Raw genomic sequence first — 23,579 nt, forward strand, 5'->3', positions numbered from 1 at the left:
AATTGTCTCTGAAGGCAATCCAAAAGAGAATTGCAAAGTATTGACATCTTTGGCCTAGGTATTAACTACTTTGGAAAAAAAATACATACATGCTGAGATTTTAAAAGCTGATGGCCAGGCAAGGTGGCTCACACCTGTAATCCTAGCACTTTGGGAAGCAAAGGCAGACTGATGATCACTTGAGGTCAGGAGTTCAAGACCAGCCTGACCAACATGGAGAAACCCCAAAAAGCTAGCTGACCATGGTGGCACATGCCTGTAATCCCAGCTATTCAGGAGGCTGAGGCAGGAGAATCACTTGAACCTAGGAGGCAGAGGTTGCAGTAAGCCAAGATCATACCACTGCACTCCAGCCTGGGAGACAGAACATGACTCTGTCTCAAAAAGAAAGCTAAATCTCAATACTTATAGGCCAATGTAGAATATCTACTACAAGTTGATAAAACTTGAAAAAAAAATGAATGGTGCTAGTAGGTAGATGGGAATTATTTAAAATGAGTATTAAACTACACAACATTATTTCTGTTTTTCTCCCAGAGTGCTACATATGGATTCTGAATTTGTCCCTTGCCTTCAAAGTTAGACAAATCTTCCACTGTGCCCTTTGTTCATTTGAACAGCACATGAAAATGTATTTCTCATGCTTTGGTCATATGAGTTAGAAAACCTATCTCAAGTTTGGCAGGTTTCCAAATGATTATTTTCATTTTAAATTGTAATTTGTGATTATTGATTCATCAGGAAAAAAATCTTAAAGTGCATACCAGTTTGAAAGTATCTAAGACTTTACAAATGTAGCAGGAAGTGATGAGACTACCAGACAGAAGTAATGAGCAGGGTACTTGTATGAATTAAAACAGAGAAATATAAAAGTGGGCTGGGCATAATGGCTTACTCCTGTAATTTCAGAACTTTGAGAGATTAAGGTAGGAGGATCACTTGAGCCCAGGAATTTGAGACCAGCCTGGGCAACATAGGGAGACCTCATCTCTACCAAAAAAAAAAAAAAAAAAGCCAGGTGTGGTGGTGCTCACCTGTGGTCCTAACTCCTTGAGGGGGCTGAGATGGGATAATTGGTCAAGCCCAGGAGGTAGAGGCTGTAGTGAGCCAGGATTGGGCCACTGTACTTCAGCCATGATGACAGAGCAAGAACCTTTTCAAAAAAACAAAAGAAAAAGAAATATCAAAGTGGCCAAATCACATTTGAAGTTTGAAATAATTAATATGAATATAAACGCATTTAAAGGTATATTGAAGGCTAGACATGGTGGCATGCCTGTAATCCCACCACTTTAAGAGGCTGAGGCAGGTGGATCACCTAATGTCAGGAGTTTGAGACCAGCCTGGCCAACGTGGTGAAACCCTGTCTCTACTAAAAATGCAAAAATTAGATGGGTGTGGTGGTGTACACCTGTAATCCCAGCTACTCAGGCGGCTGAGGTAGGAGATTCACTTGAACCCAGGAGGTAGAGGTTATAGGGAGCTGAGATAGTGCCACTGCACTCCAACCTGGGAGACAAAGCAAGACTTCATCTCTCTCTATATATATATATTGAAAAATGGGAAATATTGCTGAAGTGCAAAGAAGCTAAAATTGTATATTCAATAATGCTGTCAACTTATATAACCATGTTAAGGTTATACTCCATGGAATTTGTATGTGAATACTCACTTGAAAAATGGACTGGCTGAGGAGGAGATGTACAAATATGTACATGTATGTCAGTCTAATGTAATTTTTCTCACAAGTATTTAGAAACTGATGGTTTCTTAGATACACATAATAATATATTCAATTTACTGATATACTTAGTTTAGTTAAAAAATATGTGCATGGCACCCTACCCTCCAAATATTACAGATCTGTGCTCTGATCACAACTACTTCTAGTCACAGAAGTGCAGACAAAATGGTTTTTGTTGCTGCACACTACCCCACCCCACAACTCTGGCTGAAGTGACTTCTAGAGAATTTAAAAAGTGAGCACCATTTTTCCACTTTATTTTTATTTTTTCCTCTTTTGAGGAAATTAAAGACTAGGACTTTCAAAAGCAACCGCATGTATGGGGAACATTTAAAAGTGACTATGTATCCCCAGGGAAAAATGCAGGTTCAGAAAAGTCCTGAGAAGACCTTAAATTTGCACCTCAGTTGGATCTTTGGCACAGAGAATGTCTACAACAATTGAAAAAAATTACAAAATCGATAAACAAAAACATTAACAAAAACAGCAAACTCTGGGGAAAGGGAAGAATCTGGTTTCCAGAGTTACCACATTATTAGATTAAAATGTCCAGAGGCTGGGCACAGTAGCACAAGCCTGTGATCATAGCAATTTGGGAGACCAAGGCAGGCAGATCGCTTGCGCTCAGGAGTTTGAGACCAGCCTGGACAACATGGCAAAACCTTGTCTCTACAAAAAAAAAAAAAAAAAAAAAAAATACATACATATTAATGTATTTTTGCCATGTCTCTACAGGTTTCTCTACAAAAAAAAAAAAAAAAACATTTTTTTTTTTTGTAGAGAAACCTGTAGAGACATGGCAAACCTTGTCTCTACAAAAATATATATATAATTGTAATTAATTGGAAACTAGACTTTACATATTAGCTGGATGTGGTGGCACACATCTATAGTCCCGGCTATCTGGGGGGCTGAGGTGAGAGGATTGCTAGAACATGGGAGATGAGGGCTGCAGTGAGAAAGGCCATGCTACTGCACTCCAGCCTAGGACAGAACAACACCTTGTCTCAAAAAAGAGGGAAAAAAAGTCTAGTTTTCAATTAAGCAACCATGAGTCATAAAAAGAAACAGAAAATAATTGCCCCTCAAAAAAAAAAATCAATAAAATGATCCCTGAAAAAACCTGATGGTAGGTCTACTAGAGAAAGACTTTAAAATAGCACCTTAAAAATATTCAAAAAACTAAATTAAGATGGAGAGAAAGATAAGAAAATGATGTATGAAGAAAATGAAAATATCAATTAAATGGAAAATCTAAAAAGAAACAAAAAAATCAAGAGCTGAAAATACAATAATTTAAATGAAAAATTCACTATAGGAATTCAAAAGCATATTTGAGCAGACAGAAGAATCAGAAAACTTGAAGTTAGGACAATGGAAATTATTGAATCTGAGAAACAGAAAGAAAAACAATTGAAACAAAATACACAGCCTAAGGGACCTGTGGGACACCATCAAGCAAACCAATATGCACATTGTGGGAGTCCCAGAAGTAGAGGAGAGACAGGAAAAAGAAGAAAGAATGTTTCAAATTTGATGAAAGACTTGAATATGTACATCCAAGAAGCTCAAACTCCAAGTAAGATGAGCTCAAGGAGACTCACATGAAGACACATAATAAACATTGGATTGAAAGACAAAGAGACAATTCTGTAAGCAGCAAGACAGAAGTAACTCATTGCATGCAAGAGATCCATAATAAGTTTATCAGAAGATTTCTCATTAGAAATTGTAGAGACCTAATAGCAGTGGACCAATATACTCAAAGTGTTAAAAGCAAAAAGGCATCAATGAAGAAATCTGCATTCAGCAAAACTGTCATTCAAAAGTTAAAAAGAAATTAAAGGATAGTTAGATAAACAAAAGCTAAGAAAGTTTGTTATCCCTGGAACTGCCTGGCGAGAAATATTCAAAAGAGTCACAGGGTGAAATGAGACACTATATAGTAACTGAAAACCATATAAGAAATAAAGATCTCAATAAAGGTAAATATGTGGTCAATTATAAAAGCTAATATTATAGTAACTATTTGTAAATTTACTTTTTTGTTTTCTACATGATTTGAACAACTTAACGTATTTTTTTACTCTTGTTGCCCAGGCTGGAGTTCAATGGCACAATCTTGGCTCACTGCAACCTCTGCCTCCTGGGTTCAGGCGATTCTCCTGCCTCAACCTCCTGAGTAGCTGGGATTACAGGCATGTGCCACCACACCTGGTTAATTTGTATATTTTTAGTAAAGATGGGGCTTTACTATGTTAGGCAGTCGGTCTTGAACTCCTGACTTCAGGTGATCTACCCGCCTCAGCCTCCCAAAGTACTGAGATTACAGGCATGAGCCACTGTGCCTGGTGATTTAACATAGTCTTAACAATTATGAGAAAAAGGAAGCAGCCTGATAGAAAAATGGGCAAAAGACTAAATAGGCAAGTTATGAAATAGTGTATCCAAATACTAACAAGCTTATGACAATATTCTCAACCTCATTAGCCAGCAAGAAACTGCAAATTAAAACTGCAGTAGGATACTACTAACACCCACAAAATGTTTTTTTAAAGAAATTTTTTTTTAAGACGGAGTTTTGCCCTGTTGCCCAGGCTGAAGTGCAGAGGCATGATCTCGGCCCACTGCAACCTCTGCCTCCAGAGCTCAAGCGATTTTCCTGCCTCAGCCTCCTGAGTAGCTGGAACTGCAGGCTCATGGCACCACACTCGAAAATTTTTTGTATTTTTATTAGAGACAGGGTTTCAACATATTGGTCAGGCTGGTCTTGAACTCCAACCTCGTGACCCACCCACCTCAGCCTCCCAAAGTGCTGGGATTACAGGCATGAGCCACCATGCCCAGCCTAAAGAAATTTTTTTATGATAATACCAAGGATGTACAGGGATGTGAAGCAACTGCAACTCACACACAGCTGGTGAGAGCATATAATACAGTCATTCTGGAAGCTGTCTTGGCAGTATTTTCCAAAGTGGAGTGTACTTGAAATTTTAATCCTAAGCATATACTTTACATAAATGCATGCATATGCACGTTAAAAGACATGCACAAGAATGTACATAGCAATTTTATTCATAGTAGCCCCAAATGCAAGCAACACCCACAGCAACAGAATGGATAAATAAAACAATTAAGTATTCTAAAGTAGGGCACTATTGACCTTGTGGGCCAGATAGCTCTTTGCTATGAGAATCTGACCTGTACGTTGTAAGATATTTAGTAGCACCCTGGCTTCTACCCACTAGATGCCAATAGCATTTCCCTAGTTGTGATGATCAAAAATGTTTCCAGACCACTAAATGTCTCCTTGGGAGATGAAATCCCACCCCCTTGAGCAATAAAGCAATAAAAATAAACTTTTGCTACATGAAACATAGTGGGCAAATATATAATGTTATGTGAAAGCAGCTAGATACAAAAGAGTAGATGCTATAGGATTTCATTTAAATAAAGCTCTAAAATAGGATAAATTAATTTATGTGATCAATATTGGAAATTTTATTACTTTTGGGAGAACAGTGACTAGGAGGAGGCATATAGAAGATAGTCTAGTGGTCAGATTCTCTACACATCCCCATCTGAGTAATGCTCACAGGGGTGTGTTCTTTATGAAAATTCATCAAGCTATACTTTTATGATTTTGCTATATATACTTTGCTTCAAAAAAAGACTACTCGAGATTACGTATTTGTGAACCTAGAGATGAAGAGACCCATAATTCTAGAATATGAAGCAAATGTTAGAAAGAATTACTTTAAAAATACAAACAGAAGGGATTCCGACAACTCAAATTGGAAGAGAGAAAAACTGAACTTTGTTAGAACCAAAGATGACAGAATGAGAAGTGACAAAGCCGAGTAAAAAGAAACAAAGGAAATCTTATTTCTGCAGGGAATAGAAAAGGTGCTAAAAGAAAAATTTTAACCCAGGACTAGAAAGTAAAACAATTTCCCATCCTGGCTAACACAGTAAAACCCCATCTCTACTAAAAATACAAAAAATTACCCAGGCATGGTAGCATGTGCCTGTAGTCCCAGCTACTTGGGAGGCTGAGGCAGGAGAATCACTTAAACCCAGGAGGCAGAGGTTGCAGTGAGCCAAGATCCCACCATTGAACTCCAGCCTGGGTGACACAGTGAGATTCCATTTCAAAAAAAAAAAAAAACCAAAACTAAAACTAAAACTAAAACAATTTCTACTGCGGTGGGCACTGCTAATTATCCATTTTTTTTTCCTCTCATTCTTTCTCAACTAAGAGAACAACAAATTTATTCTATGTAGTAACGTGCCCACAACACATTGCATTTAACATTGCATTTTTCAGCTCTCTTTGTAAATAGTATTGTCCAAAGCGATGTGGCCATGAAAGCTGGTATTGCTGCAGCCATCATATGACATGAGATGACTGAAGGTGGAAACCAGTGCTAAAATGAAGTTAAACACAAAGAACAAAACTGAGTCTCTGATGACTGTAGAGACCCTCATCTTCATCTTCACCCGGGACTGCCTGCTTCTGGCATTTTACATGAAAGGAAGAAAACGTCTCTTTTAATTTTTTTTTAAAAGGAGTATGGGCAATAATTTATAAACTTGTTTCTTTCTAGTAGGAAATAAAGACTACCAATCTCCAGTAATGTTTCTCTCATCCTTTTTTCAAGCTAATATTTTTATTTTCTTTGACCTAATATGTAGAAAACTCTCATGACTTTGCATATGTGGTTTGAATTAATGAAAAAGAAGAGGAGAAGCAAGGGGTAAATATTGAACACACAAAAGAGAAGGTGATTTTATGTAAATATCTTTGTAAAATAACCAAAGAAGTGAAAAACACTTCAAATTCGACTTATTTTTTAAATGCCAATTTTCAAATAGATTTGTGTGTTTCAAAAATTCAAAATTCCGTTAAATGCACAGAACTTTATTCTGATAATGACAGTCTATTGACTGAGATCACATAGGAATGAGATATGTAATAAAAAAGAAATGCTTAGATTATTGCTAGAAAAAAAGTATGCATAAATGAGAAATACTTGGGCCTAGATATACTACAGTACAATGTGTTTCTAATTGTTGAAAATCATCACTGTGCAATATTTAAACTTAAACTACGAATTCTTCATTTCTAAACTTGGAAAAATTAATTTCAAGTGAATAAAATCATTTTCAAAATTAGATATCATGTTCAATATTCTGAGTTCAGAAAAAAGTTTTAAACAGCAAGGCATTTAATATTGCCATCCAGATACTATTCTGATCTGCTGATGCAGAGTGTACTACTGACGTCAATCAGAAATTTGCCTAAGTAGAGATTGATGAATGCAGTCTACTTCCTTTCTGGATTTCTTCCTCTATCCAGAAACATAACAGGAAGGTCATTTGTTTTAGAATAGAAGAATATGTGAGTAATATAAAATGACCTTGAATTATAATATCTTCTGACATCTAATGTGTAATATGTCTTTTTAAAATCTAGGAGCAAATATATATGTAAGTGATAGACAAAACCTGTAAAAAGGAAGAAAACTCCTTTTTAAAAAAATGATATAACTCAACCAAGTACTAGTGAGAAATAGTTGTATCTAAATGTGATATGCTTCTAAGCAAGAAGCGGAGTCATTCAGCCTCCAGCAGATTTGTAAAACATATTTCAGGAGCAAAGAAATGAACAAACAAATGAACCCCACCTTCACCCCACAATAAAACTGAATGCAATAGCGTGATAGCTCAGCAGATGTAATATGAGGTTGCCCTGCATGTCAGGATTACAAGACAGTGTGTAACTCTAGCCAAAAACCAAACTTGTAGGGAGAGCATATTTGCTGTCCATCAAACATAAGCCTATGGTTGCAATAAATACTTATCTTCATGTATCACTGGCTACCTGCCTATCTTTAATTTCAGGCCCTTGAAATTTTATCTCATTAACTATTAAGATATGCTTGTGCTCTCCTAATTTTAGGCCTATTTCTCAAAAGTGTTCTATTTGTATTACATATCAGAAAAGAAGACAGAGTGGCTGTATGTTTCTTCCCTTTGTTGGGATATTTGGAAGGAAGGGAGTGGAGGTTATTTTGGGCAAGAGTTTGTCTCTGGTCAACTGAAACACATCAGTGAAGTAATTTCTATTTAAGTCTTGGCTTTGCCACTCAGTATATAATAAGCCAGAACTGTCCAACAGAAATCAAAATGCAAATCAGTAATGATTGCCAGAGCAAATGGACAGAAGAAGAAAAATTAGATTTACAAGGCAGGAAGGAGTGGTCACTGGTCACTTGCAGCACAAGCCAACAGTCTCGTCAGAAGTTTGGGTCAGTAGACGCATATACTTGTTCAAAAATCCTGTAGCTTACTTGATGAGACGGCTTATTAATTGTTTAAAATGTGAGGACAGCTGTATTGTTCTCAGTCCGATTCTTAATGTGAAGAAAATAAGAGGCAATGTGGGTGAGTAGGACAAAATAGAGGCACTTTCTGAAACAATTTTAATATGAATTGCTCACTTCGCTTTGAAATCAGCTGAATACTAGAATGTCAACAGTCACAAACTTATGTCTCCTTCATGTTTTGACAATGTTTCAGTGATCTAATAGCACCAAGTTTTGCAAACTCTCTTGCCTAAATGCCAATTCTGAATATTTAGTTAGCTCTGTCTCGGTAGGGGTGTCAGAATCTTGCTGATTTTCACTCACAGAAGTGTAAGGCTTGCTTCAATCAAGCAGCCACAGTCTCAGCAATTTATCCATTCCATGTAAACTGAAACAAGATAATGTGTCCCATTTTTTAAATCTGGTCTATACTCATCATTTTCAAAAGTGTAATCTGGAGCCTCAGTCCCTTATGCTTCTTTTCAAGATGGACAGTTTATCTTGAAAGGGCTTTTCCATGAACAGGATCAAATGCCCATGCTAAAGCTACTTTCCCATCATCTGCAATCTGCTTCATGGGATAAATAATAGTCACACAATTTTACTGAAGAAAATCTTAAAGATCACCTGTGACATTCATTTCATGTCACCACTGAGAAAACAGAACTCTGAGAAATTAAGTAACCTCCTCAAGAACACAGCACTTTGGTGCCAAAGTGTGGCCTGATACCCAGAAGTCTTGACTACCAGGCCACCATTCTTGTTGGCACAGCTACAAATGTTACCAGAAAACATGTACCTCAACACTTCTCTTTTACAAATTCTCTCTCTTTGCATTACTTTATTTTGCTTTTTCTTCACCTTGGAATCTTTTGTTTTAATACATCAGTACCCTTTTTTGGCAATGTCTCTGCTAAAGGCCATTAATTTAAAAGTATTCAGAGCTGACACATTCCAAATAATGAAGCTGCTAACCTACATTACCATCTTATACTTAATAAAATTAATCTGCCCATGTAAACCTTGAGGAGGCAGATTTGCACTCAGAATGCACAGAGAACCATATTTGTGACACAGATAGATAACTATTAACTCCTTTTATGCTGTCAAATGCCTTAGAATGTCAGAGTAAAGAATCTGAAAACTGCAGCTCTAATTCAAATGAATCAGGGTAGAGCAGATGGTTGAAGAAGGAACACAAGCAAGAAGGAAATCTCCTGTTCTCCCTTTCTGATTACTTTACCCACAGAGGAATAACGATTCAAAGAAAATCAGTAATCATGGCGGATATCATTAGCATATTCCCAATAAGGGAGCTTACATAAAAATTCCCAGAGAAAATGAATGACTACTTGCAGATCAATGTGCACAAGCCACTCATCTCCAGCTGCCTCCCTTCTCCCAATATGTGAGTAATTTAAGACTTAAAAATTAAAGTTTGTAAAAGTTATGGGCAAATACTAAAGGTTAAGTTAATAATGATGATTATTAGAAGCAAAATAGAGCAGGTATATTTTCAAGTTTGTCAGTATTTAGTAGTACCTAATGTTTCACATTTCTAATTAAATTCCATTTGGGCTGTAACAAAATCCAAAGACTTATTAAAATATTGAATATCCCTTTCCCTCTCATCTCTTCATAATAGCTGATTAAGCAAACTGCAATGAAGCACCTTCATTGTTTTACTGTGAATCCATGTGGTAAAGTGTGTTTTTCTCCCTCTTAATTGATGAGCAGAAATCACTGAAACAGCACATCAACTCTATCGAAAAACTTGCGTGAGACAATTTTAAAAGGGGAAAAATTCCAACTCGGGTAACTATGAATTTAACATGTTGATATTAATATTTCAGAAGACGTGCTTTTAACTAAATGCTGTACAAGAAAATAATAGCTGCTTACTTAAAGTCATCTGGAAAACACCTGATGAGTTTCACTAGTGACCATTTCTCATTGCTTTCCTGTACAGTTTCTAGATTTCTAGTTATTGAGAGGATACAAACCTCCATTGCTGTTTGTCAAATTGAATATTTAACCCTCAAACACGGGATGGAAAAATTCCCTTTTATAGGAGGAATAGCTGTTACCAAATATGCAAACACCTTTATCAATAATAAATCTCCCTCATAAATTAACCATGAGACACAATATTGGCAGGTCTTCTTGCTAAATAGAGAAGAGCTAGGTAATGCCATCATTGATTAGACCAGTAGGAAACAGATGGTTAAATAACACAATAGGAAATGCCACAATCGTTTTAATTTTATTATTGAAATCCAAACTTTCAGTGGCGGTAGACAGATTGCCTTCATTTTTCATCCATAAAACAACCATCTTGAACATTTTATCAAAAAGAACTTTTTCTTACACTGGCATTGCAACCAATAAAACCTTTTATGCATGGCAAGTTGGCAGAAACTATTAATAAAATGTCTGTCAACTGCAAATCGCTCTTTTTTTCCTTTAGCAAAAAAGGGGGAGAAATCATTAATTACAGTTTCTGTCACACACAAAAGACACTATGATTGTTCTGATGTCTTAACAGCCTGAATTCGCCTAGTGACCACCTCTTCTGTGGATTTGAAAAGGGATGGGTCGTCATCCATCTAAACAAAAAGCTACAGCGCTCTCCTAACACATTGCCTGTGTCTGCCTGGGCAACAAATGTGGTATTTTAGGTTGACTCTGAAAGAAGATTATGAATATGGATAGAATGCAAATACTTCATCTATCTTAATCAGAATACAGGAATTCAAGCTGTTGAGGAAAAAAAAAAAAGAGCTTAGAATTCCCATACAAGGAAAGAAATTTTATAGTGCTTATTGAATTTAGGAGACAGAGATTAGAAATGAACTTAATGAATCTGTTCATCAGGAGGCAAGCAACAGACTTAGCAACAAGTGTAGATCAATTACCCTGATGACAAATAAATGTAATGAACTTTCAAAGTGCGAAACTACCGTTTCATACAATTTAAGAAGAAAACAATATTTTTTTTTTCCTTTTCTGGGCTTGCTTTCTCTTCCCCTTTCTACCTGATTATTTTTTTTTCTTCTAACCACTTAAAAACCCTTTTCATTTTCCTGAAATGATCTTTCCTCATACAAACTCCAAATGGAAAAAGAAAGAGCACAACTACATAATTTCTGTAGCCAAATATAAAGAGAACAGAAGGGCCAGGAATGACTTATATAGGTTCCTCCTGAATGTGCAACAAGATTTTTTTGCAATAACACTATGTAGAAAGCTGCCAGTTTTCTTTATTATTTCTATTTATAATAAATGCATTTATTAAAATGCTCCAGGCACTAGTGTTTTGAAATGCAAGAGATTTCTTTGTTGGTATATTTAAAGAAACTTTTCAATTTGGTGGACTTCTTGATATGAACACTAATAATTACAACACATCCATGTTGCCATGGTTTTTTTTAAAAAATATGGACTATAATTATTTTATGAGGTTCGTTCAAGGATTTCTTTATGCAGGGGGGATATTCAAGGAGATGAAATAAGTCTAATCTTAATAGAACAAAAAGGCTTTATAATTAACTATAAATCTGAGAAGATAAGAATGGTTATAGATTCTTAATCTAAAGTTTATTACAAGTTTATTTTGTGATATATCTAGATTCAAATCCTAGCACTGCCTGTTATGAGCTGTGTGACTTTCAGCAAGTTGTTTAACCTTTCTGTACCTCAATTTCCTCATCTGCAGAAATAGGAAACTACTAATAGATACTTCATATAAGAAATTAAATGGGCTGGGCACGGTGGCTCATGCCTGTAATCTGAGCACTTTGGGAGGCAGAGGTGGGTAGATCACGAAGTCAGGAGTTCAAGACCAGCCTGGCCAAGATGGTGAAACCTCGTCTCTACTAAAAATACAAAATTTAGCCAGGCAGGGCAGAGGGCACCTGTAATCCCAGCTACTCAGGAGGCTGAGGCAGAGAATTGCTTGAACCCAGGAGGTGGAGGTTGCAGTGAGCTAAGATCACGCCACTGTACTTCAGCCTGGGTGACAGTGAGACTCCATCTCAAAAAAAAAAAAAGGAAATTAAATGATGCAAAGTATATGAAGTATCTAGAGCACTACTTGGACAGAGGAAGTGTTACATAATTGTTCGCCATTATTAACTGATCTATTTTTGTTTGATCTAAAGCCAAAAGTGAAAAGATGTGAACTGTTTAAAAATTCAAAGGTTAAAGTATACAATAGATCACTACTTATTCTTGACTGCTGGCAGAATAGGGATGGCAAAAGTTTTAATAAGAATTTTACAAAATGAAAGTAGGAACCCTCATCATGAATGAGCTATTGTGAACGACTATTCCATTGGTAGATTGATAGTAATAGAAGACAATAATATTGGTAAGTATCAAGTATGTGTTGTTTTCTCTCAACAAATGTCTACAAAAATCTAGCAAGTATCAGTGAAATTATCTTGTTATAAATTTGGAACCCAAGGTAAGAAGTGACCATGTTCTTTCTTACTGTAGCTAATAAATCCATATGTACACATTATTTTTATATACATATATATGCAACCTTTATAATCTTTTTTTAAAAAGCCCACGAATAGAATTTTTTATTACCGCTGGTTTAAAATGTCATATCATAAGAATCTGGCAAGCATTCAGAACCATTTAATCTTTCATCAAGGCTTAATCAGAAGAGGTTTATATCTCTTCTGTGCATTGTCAAGTGCCCACCACAATTTGTCTCCCCCATACTGGACCGACAGATTGAGTGAATAAGCAAAGAGCCAGAACATTGGAGTATAATTGCAGTGTCAGCACAGTTAACTGTATTTATGAGAAGAGAGTTAACACTATGACATTAATAATTTCATCAGATTACACATGTTTGCTTGACAAACAAGCAAGCTATTCTCTTTAGATTATCTGTGACTAGTGCTGTTTTCAGCTGGAGAACAGCCATGAATTCCAGTTTAAAAAGAAAAATAAACTCACCCAAACACTATTCAACTTATATTGTTATGTTTGGGGGAGGAAAAAAATTAAGTCTTTAAATATTTGCATTGAGCCAGACTTTATAAATCCTGGTTTCCTGTCAATAAGAAAGAAAAAAATGGTTAGGAACGTACAATAAAAAGGAAGGACCAGGAAGCATAATAATTGTGTCTCACTGTCTCGTAGTTCAAAAATAGCTTCAGGCAGAGACATGAAGTCTTTTAGTTTGCCTTGACTTTTTAAACCACTAGATGCTCACCTGCAGTGGTTTCTGTGATTTGTGGCAGCTTACCAAAGGCACAGGATAATAAAGACAGTTTGTTACCCTCTAATTTTGGAGGGGCATAACACATGAAGCTTGTACAGCAATCTCTTACCTACATATTTCACTCCATAAGGGGAAACAATAAGAGAGAACATGACATGTATTAGAGAAGTAAATTACAATGTTATACTCTTTGGTCCAATAAACCATTGTGGGCTGTCATGCTCCTGACTACTGAAGTGTTGTTTTATGCTACAGCTTAATCAGCTGGGTCTAGGCTCTGCTTTTGCAGGCCAGTGCCTTAGGCAGCATAAATGCTGTGATTCACACACAGGATCACAGAAGCCTATGTGGTGAGGTCCACACAATCTGCCATGTAAGTTATTGGCCTGGGTGATGGATCTCCTCGCAGTTAATTTAGAAGATAGAAGGGGACTTGAACTCGATTGTTACAATTATCACAAAACATTGAGCCACCTGTTTGTCTTATTTAATAGGAGCATCTTGCTGGTGTTGGTTCTAACAAAGGTAATGTTTCATCATTTGAGCCTAGAATCTATGCCCTTGTGAGAACCTCACAGGCAGGAAGCATCTGTATTTATGAAGCTTTCATGAGACAGCATGATGTGAACCTGAATGCAAAAAGTTAAAAGAGATATATTGATTCCATCACGAGCAAGCCTCCAAACAAAAGCTTACCACTGCTACAAATGCAGGCAAAATTGGGTATCAAAAGAAAATATTTGGCTTACCTGTTTCAGTAATTCAGATAGTCATTTTATATTCACTTTCATTATATGACAGTAGGTATTGTTAATGTAACAAAACCAAGAGAATGATAGTGATGCATTCTATGTTTATATGTACATATGTATATATACTTACATAATCTCCATTTATAAATATATAGAATATTACTATGCTTTCTTAAAAAAATTAATAGATCTGTCTAGAAAGAAAGAATGATATATCCTTGGTCTGAAAAAAAAAGAATCTTAGCTCAGTATCAGTCACTTAGAAATCATGTTGCCAGGGTTTTGTACGGAATGAAGAGGATAAAGTATTTATGAAACAAAAAGATAAAGCACATCTCCCCCAAAGACGGCTATTATTAAAACCGAAAACAAGTGTTAGCAAGGATATGGAGACAGTGAAACCCTTGCCTGTCACTAGTGGGAATGTAAAATGGGTGCAGCCGCTGTGGAAAACAGTATGGTGGTCCTGAGAAAATTAGACAAAGAACTATCATATGACCTAGCAATTCCAGTTCTCAGTATATACCCCAAAAAAAATCAAAAGCAGGGATCTAAATAGATATTTGTGCCACAGTGTTAGTAGTGGCATTATTCACAATAGTCAAAAGGTAGAAGTAACACACATGTTCATCTACAGATGAATAAACAAAATGTGGTAGATACATACAATGGAATGTCATTCCTCTTCAAAAGGAGGAAAATTCTACGCATGCTACAACATAAATGAACCTTGACGATATGCAGTGAAATAAGCCAGAAACAAAAGGACAAATACCGCATGATCTCACTTATGTAAGAGGTACCTGGGATAGTCAAATTCATAAAGAAGAAAATAGGAAAGAGGTTACCAGGACCGAGCACCAGGGCAAGTGGGGAGTTATTGTTTAATGGGTACAGAGCTTCAGTTGGTATGATGAAACAGTTGTGAAAATGGATATTAGTTGTGGCATGCAACAATGTGCTTAAGTAAATGTACTTACTGTCACTGAACTGTGTCCTTAAAAGTGCTTAAAAGAGATCGAGACCATCCTGGTCAACATGGTAAAACCCCGTCTCTACTAAAAATACAAAAAATTAGCTGGGCATGGTGGCACATGCCTGTAATCCCAGCTACTCTGGAGGCTGAGGCAGGAGAATTGCCTGAACCCAGGAGGCGGAGGTTGCAGTGAGCTGAGATCGCGCCCTTGCACTCCAGCCTGGGTAACAAGAGCGAAACTCCGTCTCAAAAAAAAAAAGGTAAATTTTATGTGTATTTTCCCAAAATAAAAAAGATAAATCAAGTTTCTTGAAAAAATAGAGCCCCTTCTCTAAAGATACTATTTGATATCCAAAATGAATAGTTTAATTCTATCAAAAGATAACTAATATAAACATAGAAACTTCAATTAGAGTCAGATCTCCAAATCGTGGGTCAAATTGAATGGTAATATGTTCTGGCCAAGTCAAAAATTCCTGTGTTCTGAATTCATACCCTTGCCTATCCTAAAGACTGGAAAGTACTGTTAGTACCATAGCGATAACTCTCAGGGGCAAAATTACTGCTGCTACAATGTCAATTGTTTAAGGATAGATTTAATATCTTTACTAGACAAATGAAAGTATAAAAATACTTGGATTTATAAAACTTACTCTGTTCAACTTTATATTTATACACAACATAGTATTTTAGCCTTCAAACTATGCACAGATTTTTATGGGCTTTACCAAGGACATCTGAAGATTTGTCTAGAAGTACCTCCCAACAACTGATCGGTATACTATTCTGCATTATTTCTGCTATGTGATTTTACTAGCTCTCTGGGTCAGCTCCTATGTGTGTTGAGAGTTCAATGCAAGTTATTTCTGCTTAGAGCTGCTGTAACTTGAAATTCCGTTTTAGTGAGAGCTCACATTCTGTTTTGAAAATGTGTCGTATGCCTTATAAAGTTTGTATCCTGGTTCACTCATCAAGGCACTGAGCATATTTCCACATTAACATCATATATAACAGTAGGAGGCCGAAACCTAGAATTGAGAAAAATCTGAGTTTTTATACTGTTTGTTTTTACTTTCTTATATCCACCTTAGCTTTTGTTCTTTAAAATGGGATCAATGTCATGACACAATTTTCATTAAAATCGTGTAAAAAGCATCACACTGTGCAAAAGACAGGCCTAAATACTCTGCAAAGATCATTACATGTAAATCAGACCCTTTCCCTTGACCTGTAGGAGTTTCTGTTCCTGTTCTCAAAGAGACAGACTGGTGAGCATGCAAAATTACAGAAAATGCAGAGAAAATGGGCAGAGCAACCAAAACCGTGGTGTTTGCATTGAATACAGGTCAAGAGTAAACTTATTTTTCTATGAAATTCAAGAACATGATGAGACTGGAAAGAGCAAGACAGGGTAGTAGCACCTTTGTAAGCCCAAGAAAGGCTGCCTCATTAAATATTAAGAACTTGGAGGAAAGAGGTGGATTTACACTGATCAGAGGTTCATTTAAAATTCTATGAGGTCAATAAATTACCACTTAAGATGCCATTTCCCAAAATGTGTCCCAAAGAATGCTTGTTTTAAATGAGGGTGGAGGGGTAGGGGGAAAATGTCCCATGATCCAATTGGTTTGTGCACTGTATCTCCGATGGAGATTGACAAGAAATGTTGGCCAGGCATAGTGGCTCAAACCTGTAATCCCAGCACTTTGGGAGTCTGACACAGGGAGGATCACTTGAGTTCAGGAGTTTGAGACCAGCCTGAACAATACAAGAAGAAGACCCCATCTCTACAAATAATTTAAAAATTAGCCAGGTGTGGTGGCTTACACCTGTGGTCCCAGCTACTCAGGAGGTCAAGGCAGGAGGATCACCTGAGCCCAGGAGGTTGAGGCTGCAGTGAGCTGTGATGGCACCACTGCACTCCAGCCTGGGTGACTGAGTGAGACCCAGTCTCAAAAATCAAAACAAAACAACAGACAATAAAGTGTTGAGCTACCAAACGCCCTATTAAGTCCTGCAACAAAAAAGATTGCTGAATTTTGCTTAGTCCAGTCTTTTCCAAACTTGTTTGACCTTCAGTCCCTTTCCTCTTCCTTTGCACATTCATCTACATAACAAATGTACAGAGGGCCTCCTCCAGTTCAGTCACTGTTCTAGGTCCTGGGGATTCAGCAGTGAAGGAAATAAATACTCTTTTTTAGCAGACCGTGGAATTAGGAGACAGAAAATGAACTAATAGATAAATCAAACTAGAAAATAAATCATTTATATAATATGTCAGAAAGAGTGCAATGGAGGAATATATTTTTTTTAATAGCAAGGGGGAAAGGTTGCTGTTTTAGAGAGTGTGGTCAGGGAAGCTTCTCTGATTGGATGATACTTGAGGAACAGGTGAGATATGCTGATTTGGTCAATTGCTGGAGGACAGATGGAAGCCCCAGGGAGTATGAGAGCAAACACCCCCTAGAGAGTGAGCCCCTCAGCACTTTCTCCTGCACAGGAGACTGAATATTGACAGAAAGTTCTACAAGGTGGCACTAGCATTAAGCAGTTCTAATAAGAGATTGATTTTACCAGTGCAGATAGGGAAATTGCTCATCTTCTAAAAGCAAATTAACTCTTTGGGGCCCCTAGGGTGTTGTTCATTTACTAATTTATTTACAAATTGTTTGCTCCTTGGCCTCTAATTAGTGACATTTTCCATGGTGACCACGTGTTTTGGAAATGTGTTACTCTCAAGTCCTTCATTTCACGTTATATGGTGGCCGTTTATCTCGCTCCTCTAGAGGGAAGCAGAGCGAGGGAGCAGCTGGTCATGCATCATTTGTCATAACCAGAAAGGGATTCATCAAGCTGCTGAGCCGCGTTGAGAGGAACTATGAAAGGGGACTGACATGTTTGCTGCCTGATTCAATTCTTGATTTCATAGGAAGGGGCTCCATTGACAATTGTGATTGAGATATCAAAGATAGAATAATTTAGAAAAGGTAGCAAGTTTATGCTGCCTTATACTACCTAAGGACATATCCCATTTTCCATTCTCCTGGTAGAAATATTTTCTGCTTTCAGAGCCAGCTGCACTGTTTGTTGGGTTCTGTGCAAAATGAAAATGTGAGGTTCCCTTGTTTAAAAGGCAGGAAAAAAATAGTGGTAAAGGTCCTAAAATAGAAAACATTTCTTTTTTTCTTTCCTCCTCAATCTCCTTCTCTTGACTTGACTTTGCCTTTTATTTGCTATTTAACATTACCTTAAGAAAACATTTAAGTTATAAGCATGAATTCTATCACTCGGCTTTATATTGTGCAAGGCCAATTTTAAATGCAAATATGAGCATTTAAGGCATGTGGAATCACTGAAATAACACAATTCATATTTTGTAGCTTATATATGCATATGTATTTTATTCTTACCAGAACAGTGAAAACACTACACAAAACTTAATCATTTTTGTCTGACTTCTTGATGCATGCATGTTCTACCTTCACTCTCTATCTTACTGATGAGTAAGGAAGACCTTAAAGGAAATAGAGCTGTGTGTTGCCTTATATTTTAGTTTCTTTCTATGTTATCATCATCCTGCACCTCAGTCACAGACATAACATGCTGACCTTGTACTTACTTTGAGACTCACTGACCTGCCAGTCATTATGGGTCCACCAGTGTGCTCATGAGGCATCACCAATGTTACATGTGAATGAGGAGGGAAGGCCCAATAGACACATTTACTGAATGTGTCTCTTCTGCTCACATGTATGCTCCAGTATCCCATTAGACTTCACTAACAAACACAAGTCGAAAGAGAAAATGATTAAGGATTTCAAGACAGTGACAACAGTGCATGAAAGCAAGCACCGGGCCCTACCTGCACAAAGCCCTGTGTATAGGGCATAAGCCCATGAGGCCAGCCCTGCCATCTTTTTACAGAATATATAATAGGGGACATAGGAATCACACATGAGGGTACCGCCATCTCATAAGGAATGTTCTCAACACTGCTTCTTCATTTTCTATATGTGCCCCTGACGTAAACTTTAGAGGGTGAAATATTTACCAAAAATATATATTGTTAGTTGGAAAATAGCTTCGGACTTGGTTAGAACAACTAACCTCAAAAAGTCCCCAGTCCATGTGCCATTCCTTTTTAGGTTCACTTCAAAGAACTGTGGATCAACTAATGGAATGGCTCATCTGTCTTTTAATGTATGCAGTCTCATAGCTCATCTTTCCCTATTCTTAATGCTAAAATCATATTTTGATTAAAGTCGCGCTTCATCCTTCCTTTTAACCAGTGCCACATTCCTTGTGCATTGAATCCCTGTTTTTCAGAATGATTAAAATCTAGAGTAATGGAGAATGGTACTTCCAATGCCAAAATGAATTGGAAATCAATGCACAAAAACACACAAAGCCAGAAAGCCTGCTAGTAATTCTGACACCCCATTAACTGCATCTTAGTGTCTGGTGGCCTTTGCTTCTCCCGGCGACAATGTAGCTCTCATTCTGCTCAAGACATACTGTCTTCCTTTCATGGAGAATCACTTCTTAGAATACTTTGGAAAAGAATACCTAAGTGATATGCCAAAAAAAGAAAAAAAAAAAAGCTGTTTCTTAGCACATTCCTTTTACCACTCTATCTGCCATCGGATGTTGTACTGACCTTCTGCCCTATTCAGATCTATGTTTTGTAACTGATGTGGAATATACAACATTTTGAAAGACCATTCGTATGGATTTCCTGTAAACCTGGTGCCTGCCTGCATTGTGGTAGAAATCATATTACCAGAATCCTAACAAGAAGGCTTATGATGTTAGAATCTGTTAAAAACATGAGTGAGAAAAGGCCCCTTCAAACAGAGCCCGAGGAACTAGTTCAAGCAACAAAGCCCTGTTTTCCATCTTTTATGTAAAGCAAATGGATTAACAACAACTGGCACGAAGCTGAACTGACACCCTGACTCGCTGTGCCAGGCAGGCGCTCTATTGAATTGTTTGCACCAGCCATTTCTTGTGTGCAAACAGGAGGAACTTGTTCAGGCAGCAGCCATTCTGAATGGTATGTGAGGATTTAGTGAAATACATGCTCAGGACAGCTTTCTTAATCCTTCCAAGTCTGCCCAACTGAGGGAATTCCAGGGTGACAGATGAAGGAAGCGTCCAAGTCTTTCACTGAACACAGTCAAGTCCAAAAAAGAAAGTAGAAGGAACTTTGTTATATGTTTAGTTTATGCTCATCCAACAAATACCACTGTTAGGGAAAAAAGTTTAAGAATGATGGTAATAAACAGGCTGGTACTACCCACTGATTAAAGTGTCATGATGCCCTATTTAGAAATCAAAGGAGTTATCTTGCTAATGAAGTAAATTAGACTGAACTAACATTCATGTTAATAATTATTACTTACAGAGCTAGCTGTGTTAGGAGTGATGATGATAATGTGAAAACTGAATATAGTAATAATATTTCTCAGGCGCATATCCTCTAGTTTAAAGCAAATTTGACAGGAACATGCAAGTACCTCAGTAGCCCAATTTTGAGAAATGGAGGGAATTTTTTCATAGTAAGGATGGTAGATTCGGTCCTAGGTGAATAATGAAAACAAGGCTAAAAAACAAAATTCCTTATTAGAACCAGAAGTGTTAACCTGACAAACACATTCATTCAAACTCTTTAGCACATGAAATATATATATGAAGTACATATGGTACTCATTTTCCCTTAAAATGAGCCATGATTAAAAAAAAACAATTTTATATTCTCAAGGTTAGAGATAGAGAAGATAGGCATTGGCGATAATATTGATTTTAAAAAAAAATCTACTGAAAGACTATTATTAGACATAGATTATAGTTACAGTGAAAACTGGGAGCTGCTTTTAATCCCCTAGGGGGTGGGAAGTTATGTAGGGTCCTTTTTGTCACTGTCAAGGTGTAGAAAGAATGAAAAATACTTTGGTGTATTTCATTATTAGTACACATGAACAGTTTGAACTCTCCATTATTGGGTTGTCTTTTTTCATATTCGGTACCTTTTTCAGGCTCCTTCTAAGAAACTATTTGACAAGGTAAAAAAATAGGTTTCTTGGTTTGATATGTGAGTATATACAAGTTCGCACAGGTTTTCACAAGAAAGTAAATGAAGAGCATGCCCTGAAAACTTAATCATATTAACTCTGAATACAAAGTTGCCAAGTTTAACTCTATCTTAGCACTGAATGGGAATGGAAAACAAAGACTATACTATGAAGATATTTCTTAGCCTTGGAGAAAATATTAAATACAATCTATTACTACCTTTCAAAGTAAAATTTACTTTATATCTATAACAATATGAAACATCTTATTTAGGTACAACCAGATACTATTACTTGATTGTTTTGAACATAGAACATAATCTTTCTAAAATAAGAAATCATAGACAGAATGTCACTGGTACCTTGGAGGAGGTTGTCTTTCTTTGAATTAAAGCCACAACTAACAAGCAGGGTACAGTGGCAACACCTGTAGTCCCCAGCTACTTGAGAGGCTGAGGCAATGGAATCCCTTGAGCCCAGGAGCTCAAGGCCAGTCCAGGTAACATAGCAAGACCTTGTCTCAAAATTTAAAAAGCACACACACACACACACACATATAGACACACACAATAAAATACCAAAGACCAAATACTTCTCAATGCATACCAATGATTAGTGAAATTAATAATTACTTCTTCAATATTTCAGTTCTCTCAAACTATTACTATTAATAATTATGAGTATCTCACCTTTATTTTCTTTGTGAAGGGGGAAGTAAGTGGCCAAGGTATCTTATTTTAAATTAGTAATCACACTTTTTTCATCAGAGTTTAATTATTTGATATACTTTCGACATGTTTCTTATTCGCTGTTTTGTCTTTTAAGGCAAGCAAGGTGAGTCAAAAGCAAATCATGTTTCATGTGAATATTGGACTTTGACACGATTTGGACCAAACTGTAGAGAAAACAATGTTCTGAAAATTATTTTTTTTCTCTAAACACTTATGAAGTGTCAAGATAGGCCATAGTGAATCAACCAAGCACGTTTTTCGAATTATCTTAGTAAAGGGTGAGAAGTTGTAAAAACACCTTTTAAAATCTCAGCATTTTATAATAGCTTATTCCAATGATGGAATAATTTATTCTATTATTCCAAAGGGTAATGCTATCTTTTTATCTGTTTGTCCATTATGTATGTCTATGCAAACTTAGTATGGGTTTTACCTCATCGTGCTAAATGAGCAAATGAGGAGATTTTAAACACATCTACATTTTAATATATGAGCCTATAACCTGCTACATACGGTCTTCTACAGTTTATAGTGAGATGTTTACATCAATTAAAAAAAGATGAGAGAATGGGTTACTTGAAGAGTTTGTTTCTTTGTAATCAACTCTAAAGAGACCAAGGTCATGTAACAGATTTCTCTTTCTTTCTTAGCCAGGGAGACTATGTGAATGCAAATTGCTTTATTGGTGAAGAGAATTAAAATTATAAAAAGCCGGGCTTAAAGAAGTGCAAAATCAGGGCTGTGTCGGAGCAGGGACAATATAATTGTGGTATGGATTCCCATATGGGACTAAATTATCTAGATTTTAGTAACGTCAGCAGTTCTGTGTAGTTGCTGGAATGCGGCCAATGTGCCATATTTGCTTCATTTTTAAGATGGTTCTGATTCTACACAATGTTAAATATGCAGGAAGCTAAAATTGTTCTGGTATCTTGGTGGCACTTCTCAGATACATGTCTTTGCATGTCAGGAATTTTATTTGACTGTTAAACAGGAAGTGACACCGATGTGACTTTATTTTTCTAAGCAAAATGCCATTTATTATCATTTCTATCTAGGCTATAAAATCTCCCCAGTAGGGAAAAAAATACCCTTTTCTGTGAGTACATACCAAGGTTGTCTTCCTTTACAGTGTGCCATTCAGTAATACTGTTTTGTAGCAACTCAATAAAGCTGATAGTTTTTCTGGGTAATTACCCACAGCCCCCCTGCAGGACAAATTAGCATTCATGACCTGAATAATGCTTACTAGAAAGAGTTCAATGGAATTTACTTAATCAGAATCATTGCTTTCTCTTGGCTAATTTTTTTTTACCTAGTCTCCAAAGACTGCTAATAGCAAATATCTTTCAAGCCAGCATTTGGTACTTGTTAGAGAAAAACGCATGAATCTTTAAATTTTGTAATGTATTTGTATTTATGTTTTTTATATCAAGCGTGTGAAAAATTAAAATATCCATCTTCTTTAAAATTTTTAATTAAACTTATCTGTTTATTTCTATTTTTAATGCTTACTGGTTTCAGAAAGACAGAGAGATTTTTCATTTTCTAATTATCCCTCAATTGTTTCCCAATTTTTTGAGGACAAAGCTACACAATTGGTTGTGATTTTGTGATAGATGCTTGGTAATCACTCTGTGTTCTTAGGCATCAAAAATTAGGAGAACTTTGAACAGACAATGCGTGTTGTTTTTGACC

The 23,579-nt window shown here is 36.5% G+C and overlaps 1 protein-coding gene across 16 annotated transcripts in view; it reads left to right on the forward strand.

Annotated features, from left to right (window-relative positions):
• ADGRL2 (adhesion G protein-coupled receptor L2) overlaps nt 1–23,579 on the forward strand; it is a 678,543-nt gene that overhangs the window by 179,187 nt on the left and 475,777 nt on the right. The gene's annotated exons all lie outside the window — the stretch shown is intronic.

Source organism: Aotus nancymaae, unplaced genomic scaffold (assembly GCF_030222135.1).
Source record: "Aotus nancymaae isolate 86718 unplaced genomic scaffold, 86718_ANA_hifiasm-v0.15.2.pri h1tg000007l, whole genome shotgun sequence".
Taxonomy (NCBI): Eukaryota; Metazoa; Chordata; class Mammalia; order Primates; family Aotidae; genus Aotus; species Aotus nancymaae.